General features: G+C 40.2%; 1 long non-coding RNA gene across 1 annotated transcript in view; it reads right to left on the bottom strand.

The window, feature by feature from the left end:
- LOC116809512 (uncharacterized) overlaps positions 1 to 11,770 on the bottom strand; it is a 141,053-nt gene extending 129,283 nt beyond the window's left edge. Inside the window, exons 1-2 of the long non-coding RNA XR_009214173.1 lie at positions 11,731 to 11,770; positions 3,534 to 3,651 (exon numbers count right to left, since the gene is read on the bottom strand). This is a non-coding gene — a long non-coding RNA (uncharacterized LOC116809512). The remainder of the gene's footprint in view (positions 1 to 3,533; positions 3,652 to 11,730) is intronic.
- Between the last annotated feature and the right edge of the window lie 270 nt (positions 11,771 to 12,040).

The following is a 12,040-nucleotide window of genomic DNA, read 5'->3' as shown; positions in this document are numbered from 1 at the left end:
AAAAAGAAGACAGGAGGCAATCTCAGAATAAAAGAGAATCAATTAAATTAAGTAAATTTAACTTTATTTTTTCTACTTCTCCCAGGTCAGTTTCACAAACAGTAACAATGTCTCTGAAGTAACATTTAGAAATTTCTGATAAGTAGCCTTAGCCAGCCACATGTAGTTATTGAGCACTCCAAATATAACTAGTCCAAATGGAGATTTGCTGTAAGTGTAAAATACACACTAGATTTTAAAGATTTACTACAAAGGGCATGGTGGCTCAGGCCTGTAATCCCAGCACTTCGGGAGGCTAAGGCAGGAGGATTGCTTGAGCCCAAGAGTTTGAGACCAGTCTGGGCAACACAGTGAGACTCCATCCCTAGAAAAGATTCTGAAAATTAGCCATGCATGGTGGAATATGCCTGCAGTCCCAGCTACTGTGGAGGTCAAGGCAGGAGGATCACTTGAGCCCAGGGCATCAAAGGTGCAATGAGCTCGGATCACGCCACTGCACTCCAGCCTGAGCCACAGAATGAGACCCTGTCTCAATCAGAAAAAAAAAAAAAGACTCATTACCAAAAAAGAGAATATATTTCACTAATAATTTTTATACTGATTAGATGTGGAAATAACATTTTATGTATTCAGAGTTAAAGAAAAGATATTAGAAAAAAAAAATTTTTTTTTGAGACAAGGTCTTGTTCTGTTGCCCAGGCTGGAGTGCAGTGGTGTGATCTTGGCCTCCCAAGTAGTTGGGACCACAGGCGCATGCCACCAAGCTCAGCTAATTTTTTGTATTTTGGGTAGAGACAGGGTTTCACCATGTTGCCCAGGCTAGTCTGGAACTCCTGAGCTCTAGCAATCTGCCCACCTCAGCCTCCCAAAGTGCTGTAAAGGCGTGAGCCATGGCAGCCGACCTAGAAAACTGTTAATTGCTTTGGGAGGTCAAGGTGGGTGGATCACCTGAGGTCAGAAGTTCGAGATCAGCCTGACCAACATGCAGAAACCCCATCTCTACTAAAACTACAAAAAATTAGCCAGGCATGGTGGCGCATGCCTGTAATCCCAGCTACTCGGAGGCTGAGACAGGAGAATCGCTTGAACCCAGGAGGCGGAGGTTGTGGCGAGCCTACAGCACACCATTACACTCCAGCCTGGGCAACAAGAGTAAAACTCCGTCTCAAAAAAAAAAAAGGAAAAATAAAGAAAACTGTTCATTGCATATGTGGCTCTCATAATTCCATCAGGCAGCATTGCCCTAGAGCAATAGCTCTCAGTGTAGTCTCTAGACCAGCAGCATCAATATCACCTGGGAACATATGAGAAACACAAATCCCATCCCAAACCTATTGAATCAGAATCTCTATGGATAGGGATCAGCAGTCTACATTTTAACAAGCCCTTCAAGAGATTCTGATGCATGGTAAAGTATAAGAACCACTGCTAGAACAGTGCTTATCAAACTTTAATGTGCGTACAAATCACCTGGGGATCTTTAAAAATTCAGATTCTAGTTCAGTAGGAACTCAAGATTCTGCAGCTTTAACAAATCCCACATAATACTGGATACTGGTGATTCCGATCATTCTTTGAGTGACAGGGACCTACTTGTAACATTTACTCCTTATTGAGCACTCTAACCAATATCCAAAACAAACAAATCAGCACACATCCCTAAACTCCAAAGGATTCCCACCTCAAGATTCCAGTTAGGCTGCTCTAAGGGAGAGGAATTGTGATTCACTGACAGAAGGAATTTTGTCAAGACTCTGAGAGATATAAATAAATTCTTCCATTTAATTGTTTGCATTATCAGACAACCTGCCATGCTCATCTAATAAGAAAGTGTGTGTTCGTATTCCTATTTTCTCCAGTAGGTTAATGGTGATTCAATATATTTAGAGCTGGAAGCTACCTCTAAGAGGCTGGAACATTTGAATGAAAAATGGGCACTCTGGCTGCATCTCCCTTGGCAAAGTGATCCATTTAATCAGCACTGTTGTTTATATCTAGAGAGTGGGTTTTAATCTGAGTTACTATCTGCTGGTTTTAACTCAGAAAAGGTAAGTAGGATAAGAAAAGGAAACTCTTCTCTTGAGCTGCACTGAGTTCATTTTTTGTTTATCCATCATGACAAGAGCCATGTAACAAGAGACAGAGGCAGACTTTCTCAAATTCTGCTTGATTACAAGGAAACTTCACTATATATCTGAGAAGCAGCTGCTTCCATATTTGAGAGTGGCGTTATTTTTTCTGCTTTCCCCACATTCTGATTTTCCCATTATATTTTCTCCACAACGTCTATAGTAGACAAATATAGAAAAACAGACATTATTTACAAGCGTCTGGAGAAAAAAAATTTTATAATTCAACTGAAATGATAGAAAGTGACTAATAATTGTTTAGCTTTTACCATGTCATGTTTTTTAATAAACCAGAGGAGAAATCTAGGAAGTTAGGAAACACGTCTTCTATAAAACTTCTTTAAACTATAGAAAGCTTCATTTTTTAAAACCAAAGTTCATCTCTTTTATTGTTTATTAACCATTTTATTGTTAAGTATAAGAAGAAAAAACACAGAATTAAATGGGTGAGTTGGGTTTTTAAGGTAAATGTGATTTATTACCCTTCTCTGTCAGTTTTGATAAAAAACCTATATGTAGTACATAATTCATGCTAGGTACAAGAATTTGCTATAAAATAAAGTTTTGGTCTATATACATATACATACTTTTTTTTCAACATTTATTCATTGAGTTAAAGCCAACAATTAAATTCTACTTATAAAATCCTTAGTCATGAGAAGTCAGTCCATTTTGTGCCTAGACCTTATGGCCATTTCAAGAGCCATATAATGCCAGGCCAATAAAATTAAAAACTTGTTACTGAGATCTGTGAAGATTGCTCCTATGTTGCTATAAATATAAAGCAATCATTTATTGTTTAGACACAGAAAGTGAAAATAGGTTCTATAAATCACTGGGTTAGCTACCATATGGTAAAAGCTTAAATTCAATATTCATTGTACTTGAGAACAGGCAATATGTGTCTTTTGCATGAGTTTAGATAGTGATGTGTGATCATAGTGGGGTAAGTGTTTCTGGCAATTGAATTTTCCAGGAACGGGAAAATCTTTTGTGGGGTCAATTGAGGAATGAATAAGGTATCCTGAAGAGCTGGGACATTTAACAGGCCATCTCTTGGGGTAGGACACTCAGGGTTCCCCTGGTCACACAGATCACTGGAACAAATTGCCTTTACACAGACCTGGTGTTGAATCCCAGATATTGTTAGTTACGAGCATGTTGACTTAGAGCGAGTCACTTAACCTCTCGGTATTCCAATTTCCTCAATTCAAGTTGACCATGAGTGAATAGCCATGTTTTTCCCAGAAATTCCTAGATAAACCATTTTCTTCCTCAGACTCTAGAGCCCTGTGAATTCTAGATCCTTTTAAAACTTGAGAGGAAAACACCTACTTTCTGTTGGTGTCGAATGTATTATAAATAATGTGTAGAGTCCCTGGAACACAGTTAGTGCCCACTAACCGTGCTGCGCAAATGTGCAGGAAGACAGGAAGGCAACCCAGGAGAACTGACAGAGTTCTCCTTGCTTCTCTTCCCACTCCATCCTATGTAGTGACTCTGAGCCTTTGAACTCTGGCTCCTGAAAAATGGGAGAGATACTTATTTTCTTTGATTAAACCACTGAAGGTCTGTGTAATTTTTTGAATGCCATGGGATTTTCAATTCACTCAAAAACCAGTGCTTATGCTGTTATGTTTTCATTACACATTTTCCTTACCTTCCCCAAATCCTAGCTTTATCCACTCTTTCATTTATTTGTGTTTATTCACCAAATCTTTATTTAACACTACTGTGTTAGATTTTAATGTGAGAGGAATTTTTTACACCTACATTTCTCTAACTTCCCATATCTGAGGAAGCACCTGAAACACAGAGCTCAAGACCAGCACCACTTGGCTAAAAGTTTGGTCAAAAGATGACATTGATGACAATTGCAAATGAACTGACTATAGGGTCCAAAAGATTCCATGTTGCATTCAGAGTAAAATGCAACAACATGGCTTTTTGTGTGGCTCCTGCTGACCTCTCTAGGAACACCTCCCCACAACTCTGCACCAACTATTTTAGAGAGCTCAAGCATCTCTTCCTCCCAGAAACATTCTTAATATCCTAGCTTCCTCCCCGTCTCCACTGTATCTATCAAAAGGTACTCTAATTTTCTGCTGAACTGATCACTCCTCCTAGAGGCCAGTGGTTCTCAAGCTTTATGGAGAATCAGATTTAGTGGGTCTGGGGTAAGGCAAGAGAATTTGCAATTCTAACAAGTTTCCAGGGATGTCAATGCTGCTGGATAGAGATCACACCTTAAGAATATCTGCTCTAACCTACCAGTTCTAACAGGAAAAAAATCCCAGTTTACTTTATTTTGTATCCCTGATACCTAACACAGTATGGCATATGGTAGACAGTCAAACGACATTTGTTGAATCGAAGTAATGTATGAACTGGTGAATCCCTTGTTATTTTGTGTGGAATGGAAAGACAAATTGGTCTGCAAGTGTAAGAACCCAAGACACTCCTCCATCAGTATTAAGCTCCCTCTTATAATAAGTAGAGGGAAAGTGCTCCTCACCTGGCCTCTGAGCTCCAGCATACTGACTATCTGGTGCTGCTGAAAGTACAACTTGAAAATGCAATTTATTTTAGACAGGTTCTCACTCTGTTGCCCAGCCTGCAATGCAGTGCTGCAATCATAGCTCACTGTAGCCTCAAACTCCTGGACTCAAGCGATCTTCCTTCCTCAGCCACCCAAGCAGCTGGGACTACAGGCACATACCACCGCACCTGGCTACAATAATTTTTGCATTTTTTGTAGAGATGGGAGTCTGATCTAAATTTTATTTTTAATACATAAAATTATCAAAGGCTTGATTTGGCTGAAGACAAAAATGTAAACAAACCTTCTCTATGGTTAAATATTCCTTCTTTAATAGTATTCATATGCAAATAAGTAAAAGAAGACAAGTAAGATGCTGGCATTAGAAATATGTCTTGAAGGCCACTAAATTTATTTCAAAAAAAGTATGAAGTGCTCTTTCCCAAGATCAATACCTTAAATCAAGTTGACCAAATGTATTTGATAATCTGGGAGTTTTGTTTAAAATACAGATACCCAGGACCCTCCTGTGGAAAGTCTAAATTTCAACAATATGTAATGGGGCCCCCAGAAATCAGTCTTTTTAACAAGTTTCAGGTGGGGCCCAGATAGTGATTGCTTTAAGCTGCCCATCAATTAACTAACTAATTAACAGCCAGCTAGTACTGAGAACCACTGCAGGAACTCACGTAAAAATTTTCTCATGAAACTATTTTTGGCCTAATATTTTTCACCTGGAACAGGTTAGGTCATGGTGCAAAAAGCAAGGTTCTCAATCTGGAATGTTGCTTTCTTGCCCTTTGGTTTCCTGGAAGGAATAAATGTGTAAGGCATTTCTACCACAGATCAAGTTTTGCGTCATGACACAATGGGGCATGAGCCACTCCAACAATAACAATAGAACTATTAGTCAAAAGACCTCAGGAAAAAGGGAAACCTGTCACAGGATGACGACAATTACCCAATTATTCTGAACATAAAAGTAAACCTTTAATATTTGTCTTATGGCATCAGAACTATGGCATGATCTGGAGAAGTAATTAGCATATTGGAATCTTATGCTGGTACAATGTCAGGGTAAAATGAAGGTGGGCTCTGGAATGTGCGGTGGGGAGGGTGGAACTAGAAATGGCCTTGCATTTGAGTACGAATATGGTGGTATCAACAATTAACTTTCCGCTAAAAAATACTTTTCCTGTTTATACGTATGTACTGGTAGAAAAAAAATTTGATGTTAGATATTATGTTTGGAATAGGACTTCCTTTGAGATAAGGTTATTTAAGATGATAATTTTAATTCAGAAAGTGAAATGTTCTATCTTTTTAAAAATCAGATTATCTTGAAATCATACGTGCTTTCCTACCTCACTTCATTCACTTGCCTTCACGTTAAATCTCAAGAATAAAATCCAAGCATTTCAGCAAATCACTCTACAATGACCTGCCCAAAGATCTAGAGGAGGCCAGTCAGGCTTCGAAAGGACTGAGGTACTTCGGTTCACTAAATTGTTTAATATGAGCACTAATTTTTACAATCGTGTAATAAAAGTAGGTGTTTTCCAAAATGAACCGTAGACAAAGATAGAAAATAATATATGCTTCTAGGACACACACCCATGGGGACTTTACAGCTAAGAAGTCGTTAGTTTGCTAAAAATTAGTGTTGCAAAGTGCCATTCATTGTTAGCATAGCACCAGCACATAGGAGTCACCAGATGAATGTTTGATGACATTAGTTTTCTTTTATAACTGCCCGTGTCTTTCATTAAACAAGGACCATCAAAGAAATTACTTCTTACAAAAGAACAATTTGAGGAATGAGAGGCTGCAAATGTACAAACTATAGTTCACTGCATTTTTAATAAGAATTTTGAGCACAATAAAGATTTTATATCCAAATATATTATGAAAAAATGGATGCTAATGCTATGATAAAAGGTTACCACACTAGATTTATTTGCCTCTTTCTTTTTTTCTCATATCCTAAGTCATAGGCCTTAAAACAAAATCAGGTCTGAGATTCATGTAATCATCCCCATTTTAGTGTCTGTGAAGTCTTTGGGCATCACTTGGTCCTGTCCCCCAGTGATCATGAAGGGAGCCTGGTCTGCACTGGCTAGGAAGGGAGGCATTGCAGCAGGCTCTGCCTAGGTCCACGCTTCACTCCCACCCGATCCCCCACTGACTCAGCTCATCTTCAACATCTTGTGTGGAAGATAAAATAATTGTGATGTACAGAAAAACCTACACCAAAAAACAGGAATAAGAACAACCTCCCTCTCTCCTGTCACCTGAATTCACATGGCTACTTAAAGTTAGTAAATTCAATAAAATTAGAGTTTAGTTCCTCAGTTGCAGTAGCCACACTTCCAGTACTCAATAGCCGTCTGTGCCTAGTGGCTACCATATTCATTATTGCAGGGATAGGAAGGTCTATTGGACAGCGCTAGTCCCCAGAGGGCCAGCTAAGGAGGAGAATAACGGTCCCCTAACCACTTGACATGTTAGCCAAGGAGGAGGAAAGAAAGAAACAGTGTAGTCCTCCTTCTTCCTCAGAAAACTGTTTTACTTCCACCAAAACTAGCCCAAGTGGATTCCATCCTTTCTCTTCCCCAAATCTTTCCTCCTTCCTGACCACAGTGGGGAAAGAAGTGGTAGTGTGTGAGAGATTTTGAAAGCAATTTTAAAAAACCAAAACAATGCATACATCTTGTACTTCGAATGGGCCAGGCACATTGGCACAGTGGCTCATGCCTGTAATCCCAGCACTTTGGGAGGCCAAGGTGGGAGGATCACCTGAGGCCAACAGTTCAAGACCAGCCTGAGCAAGATGGTGAGACCCTGTCTGTAAAAAGAAAAAAAAAAAAATTAATTAGCCAGGTGTAGTGGCACACACCTGTGGTCCCAGCTACTTGGGAGGCTGAGGCAGGAGGAACCCTTGAGCCCACGAGTTCTAGGCTGCAGTGAGCCGTGATTTTGCCACTGTGCTACAGCCTAGGCGAGAGAGACAGACCTCATCTCTTTTTTTTTTTTTAAGTGATATGCCTGCATTTGCATTGCTGGCTCATGCTTGAAACCAGCTCACTGAGGTAACTTCTATATGGAAGTTGCTCCTGTGATACCTAGGTGTTCCACATGGGCACATTGATTCAATTAAAGTTATTTTAGTAAGGCGATCATCATACTGATTGTTACTTGGAATTCATATTCATGCTGCTTTAAGTAATAGCCTTTAACTTAATTTCAAAGCTTTAAAATAATTGTTTTAATATTGATGAAGACCGGTCTTGCTACTACTCTTAAATAAAAATCTGATTGGCAACAATCCTACATAGATTAGAATATAAAAAGAAAAATAACCAATAGTAATGAAGTCATTTTTTTCATCTTCATGTCTGAAGAGCACACCCCTCTATTTCTAACACACATGGGTGAAGCTGAAGAGACTGACTACAGTAGACATTAGTAACATTCCCCCATATTCAAGTGTTCTCCACTTCAGGACACACAAAGATTATAATTCCCCCATCCGCCTTATTTTATACATAGCTATGTAATTATTTCTGGCCAATGAAATGAGAAAAGGAAGTGAAATGCATTGTTTCCAGGCAAAAGCAGTAATTGGCAGTTTGTGACTCCATTTTTCTCTTCCTCTCTTTGATGAGCTCTGAAGTACTGCAGGGGCAGGTCACTGTCTGAAGATGGTCAAACCTCCATCTCTCTAAAACATGATCTTACTCTGCTGGCATAAGAAACTGTTACTGTTACTTTGAGATATGAAACCAGATTTTTTCATGTGTCTGTCAGTTAAATACCATTATTTAATTCTTTTAGGGCTCTTTTTGAGAGTGAGTCTCCAATAAAACTCCATTATGATGTGCTATGGTTGTTTTTTGTTTAAGGTGGAAACAGAGTCTTGCTATGTTGTCCAGGCTGATCTCAAACTCCTGGACTCAAGTGCTGAGCCTCCCACCTCAGCCTCTCAAAATGCTGAGCCTCCCATCCTAGCCTCATAAAATGCTGATATTACAGCATTTGTAATGACACATTAAATCTTGTGCCATGGATTTAATCATACACAAACACATCAGGCTGAGCATGGTGGCTCATGCCTATAATCCCAGCACTTTGGGAGGCCGAGGCGGGCAGATTGCTTGAGCCCAGGAGTTTGAGACCAGCCTGGGCAACATGTTGAAACTCTGTCTCTACCAAAAATCACAAATTAGCTAGGCGTGGTGCAGCACCTGTAGCCCCAGCTCCTCAGGAGGCTGAGGTGGGAGGATCACCTGAGCCTGGGGAGGTCAAGGCTGCAATGAGCCAAGATCCCACCAACCTGGGCTGTGTGACTGGAGCTGTCCTTTCAGTACCATCTGAAATGTCATCCGTGCCCTCTGACACCACTACTGTATATTATGTGCGTGTAGGTGAGTTTCATGTGAACCTTCCCTGACATGTCTTCCACCCTGTGCTCATTGGAGTGGACCTCCATTGTGCATAACACCGTCCACTGTTAATTATTCATATTTAAGACAGAGAACTTCTGGGAGGGAGTCTTACATTACCATTTTTCCTCCAATATGTAGCACTTTGTCCGAGAGAAGATAACTACTAAATGTTTGCATGGAGAATGAATAAACAGATGTATTTACAAATCTGCTCATACCTGGAATGACCTAGAGTCACAAAGAGCCAACTCCCTTCCTTTACAATTAACTTCATGTTATTGTTGCCATATTTTGACACTCCTAAGATGACTGCCAATTAGCATACTATATTATAAAGTAAGAGAACAGTGAGTCATTTGTTGAAAGCCTTTAAAGATCATTCATTAGCACTCAAGGCAAATGATATATGGATAAAAATAGCCAAAACAGCACAGATTGGGATGATATACTAATATAATTTTAGAAAAATGATTCCCAACTTTTTAGAAGTGTCATACTTCATAATTGATTATTGGGTTTTATGACATTTCCTTATCCCAGCCTTAAAATGCTGTTATTTTATATATTTACTTTCAAAAGACCTAGGTAAGTGATCAGTTTACCCATATATTTCCTTCTATTTCTCCTTTTCAGTTTTGAAGACGGACAACAATTTTCCTCTATGTTACTTTCAACTATTATGCTCCAACCACAGCAAGAGTAACTCTGAAAGGTTAATCCCTTGGTTCTCAACCTGGCTACATCTTAGAATCACTTGGGGAACTTTGCTAAAAACACAGATGCCTAGGCCTCACCCCCAAGAGATTGTGATTTAACTGACCTGGGTGTGATCCAGATTATTTTAAAAAATCCTAGAGTCAGGATTGAAAACTACTAGTTTAGTCAAATCATCAATTGGAAAGAACACTGGACTGGGAATAAAAGGGTCACTCATTCATTCAATACACATGCTTGTCAGCCTTCTCACCACGTACTGAATACTATACTAAGCCCTGGGATGCAAAGATAAATGAAGCACAGCCCTAGAGAGGTTCACCGTCTGACTAAATAGAAAAGTAAATTACTTAAGTGCTCTAATTAAAAGAAACAGGGGACTATGACAAACCAAAGAAGTGGGGGGAATTACTTAATCCTTGCTGGGAGGGTTAGAAAATTGTTTTTGGAAGAGCTACATTGTCCGGAATGTTGAACAAGATCGCATTTAACCTGGCAAGAAAAGGATAACAAAGACATCCAATAGAGAAGACAACATTCATGAAGTATAAAATTTTAATACCGTCAGGGAACCGAAAGCAGTTAATGTGTCTAGAGCTTGCCATTGGGTAAGTCAGGGAGGCAGCTGTGGAAGAGGAGGGGAAAAAGCAGGCAAGGGCCAGGTCATGACAATCCAACGGGCCTCAGTTCTGACAAAAAAGTCATCACAAGGTCAGAAGCCACCTGGCTATCTATGAGATATACAGCGATACCTGAAATATATTGCCATTGAATTGCGATATACACCTTGCAACGAACTCCTGTTCCTGCCCAGCAACATGAAGGCATGGCCTACAGGGACAGGCCAAGGAGTGGCTTAGAGTGCTTTAGTTCCTCTGTAATACCTGTTTTTATTCCCCTCTTCCAGGGGCTATCTCGAATGAAAACAAAACCTTGTTATACAAACACAGCTTCAATACAGGTCCTTGAATACCTGCAGTTGCAGGTCCTCCCCTGAGCCCCATCTTGCCTTTGAAGTGGTATTACATTGTGGATCAGCTCACAGTTTCTGAAATCAGACAATCTAGATCCAGATTCTGCCTCTATTACTTACCAGCATTATGATCATGAGCAAGATGCTTAACTTATCTAGGCCTTAGTTTACTCACCTGTAAAATGGAATTATAAACAGTACCTCTTTCAGAGGCTGTGAGAATGCAATGAATGTACAGCACTAAGCACAGGGTCTGCCACAAAGGCAGCACTCCATCTGTATTCGATCTAAAGCTCCACTGCAATTAAGGTGGTCCTCACTCCAGCAGCTCCCATGTCACATGGACATGAGTGAGAAATGCCACAGCTTAGGCCCCACTTCCAGTCACCTAAACCAGAATATGCTTTTTAACAGGATCCCCAGGTGATTCACATGCACATGAAAGTTTGAGAAACACTGCCGCAAAGTATTATCTAGCTGCAGCATTCTAAAATTTTAAATCTCAAAAGGGGGAAATGATCCTGTTTACTCAAAGTAAGAGTGCTGAAGGCAATGGTTCTTGACCCTCACTGGGCATCAGAATCACATGGTGAACTTCTAAAGAAATCACATATGCCTGGGCCCAACTCCACCAACCCTATGCCACCTCCACCTCCCTAGAGATTCTGATTCTGTTGACCTAGGTGAGTGGAACCCAGGCACCATTTTTTTTCTTTTTAACAAAGCTTCCCACATGATTCTAATGAGATTGAGACCCACTGGTTTAAAGAGAGCATTAAATTCTGACAAAGTCTACATGGCAACTGGGCTTATCAGGAAAGGAAGCTGAGTCAGTAAAAAGAAGCTAATCTGTGAGTTGAGGAAGGAGTTCCAACTGAGACCTGCCAGGCGTTTAAAATCTCCACTGTTCTCAGGCTGTAATGGCCTTACCTTCTCCATGTCTATACCTGTGGTTTCTTCTCCAGTCCTTCACTTCCCCTCTCCTTAAATCTTGACGAAGGCACTTGACTCTAGTGTGGCACATTCACCTCCATTGCCCCTCTGTCTGCTTCCTCCCCAGCAGCAGCCCTCTATGGCTCAGGTACTGTCTGGTGACTCAGTCCGTACTGCACAGTGCCCCACTGTGTGCTCACCCACATCCTATTTTTTTTGACCCAGGGCTGGTCCTCGATCCTGGTCCTGATGAGAACTAGAAGACATTTTCTCAGGGCCATAATCCCGAGGAAGAAAGAATACAAAC

Source organism: Hylobates moloch, unplaced genomic scaffold (assembly GCF_009828535.3).
Source record: "Hylobates moloch isolate HMO894 unplaced genomic scaffold, HMol_V3 SCAFFOLD_1, whole genome shotgun sequence".
NCBI lineage: Eukaryota > Metazoa > Chordata > Mammalia > Primates > Hylobatidae > Hylobates > Hylobates moloch.
Note: the sequence above shows the minus strand (reverse complement) of the source record. Positions and strands in the feature narration are given on the sequence as shown.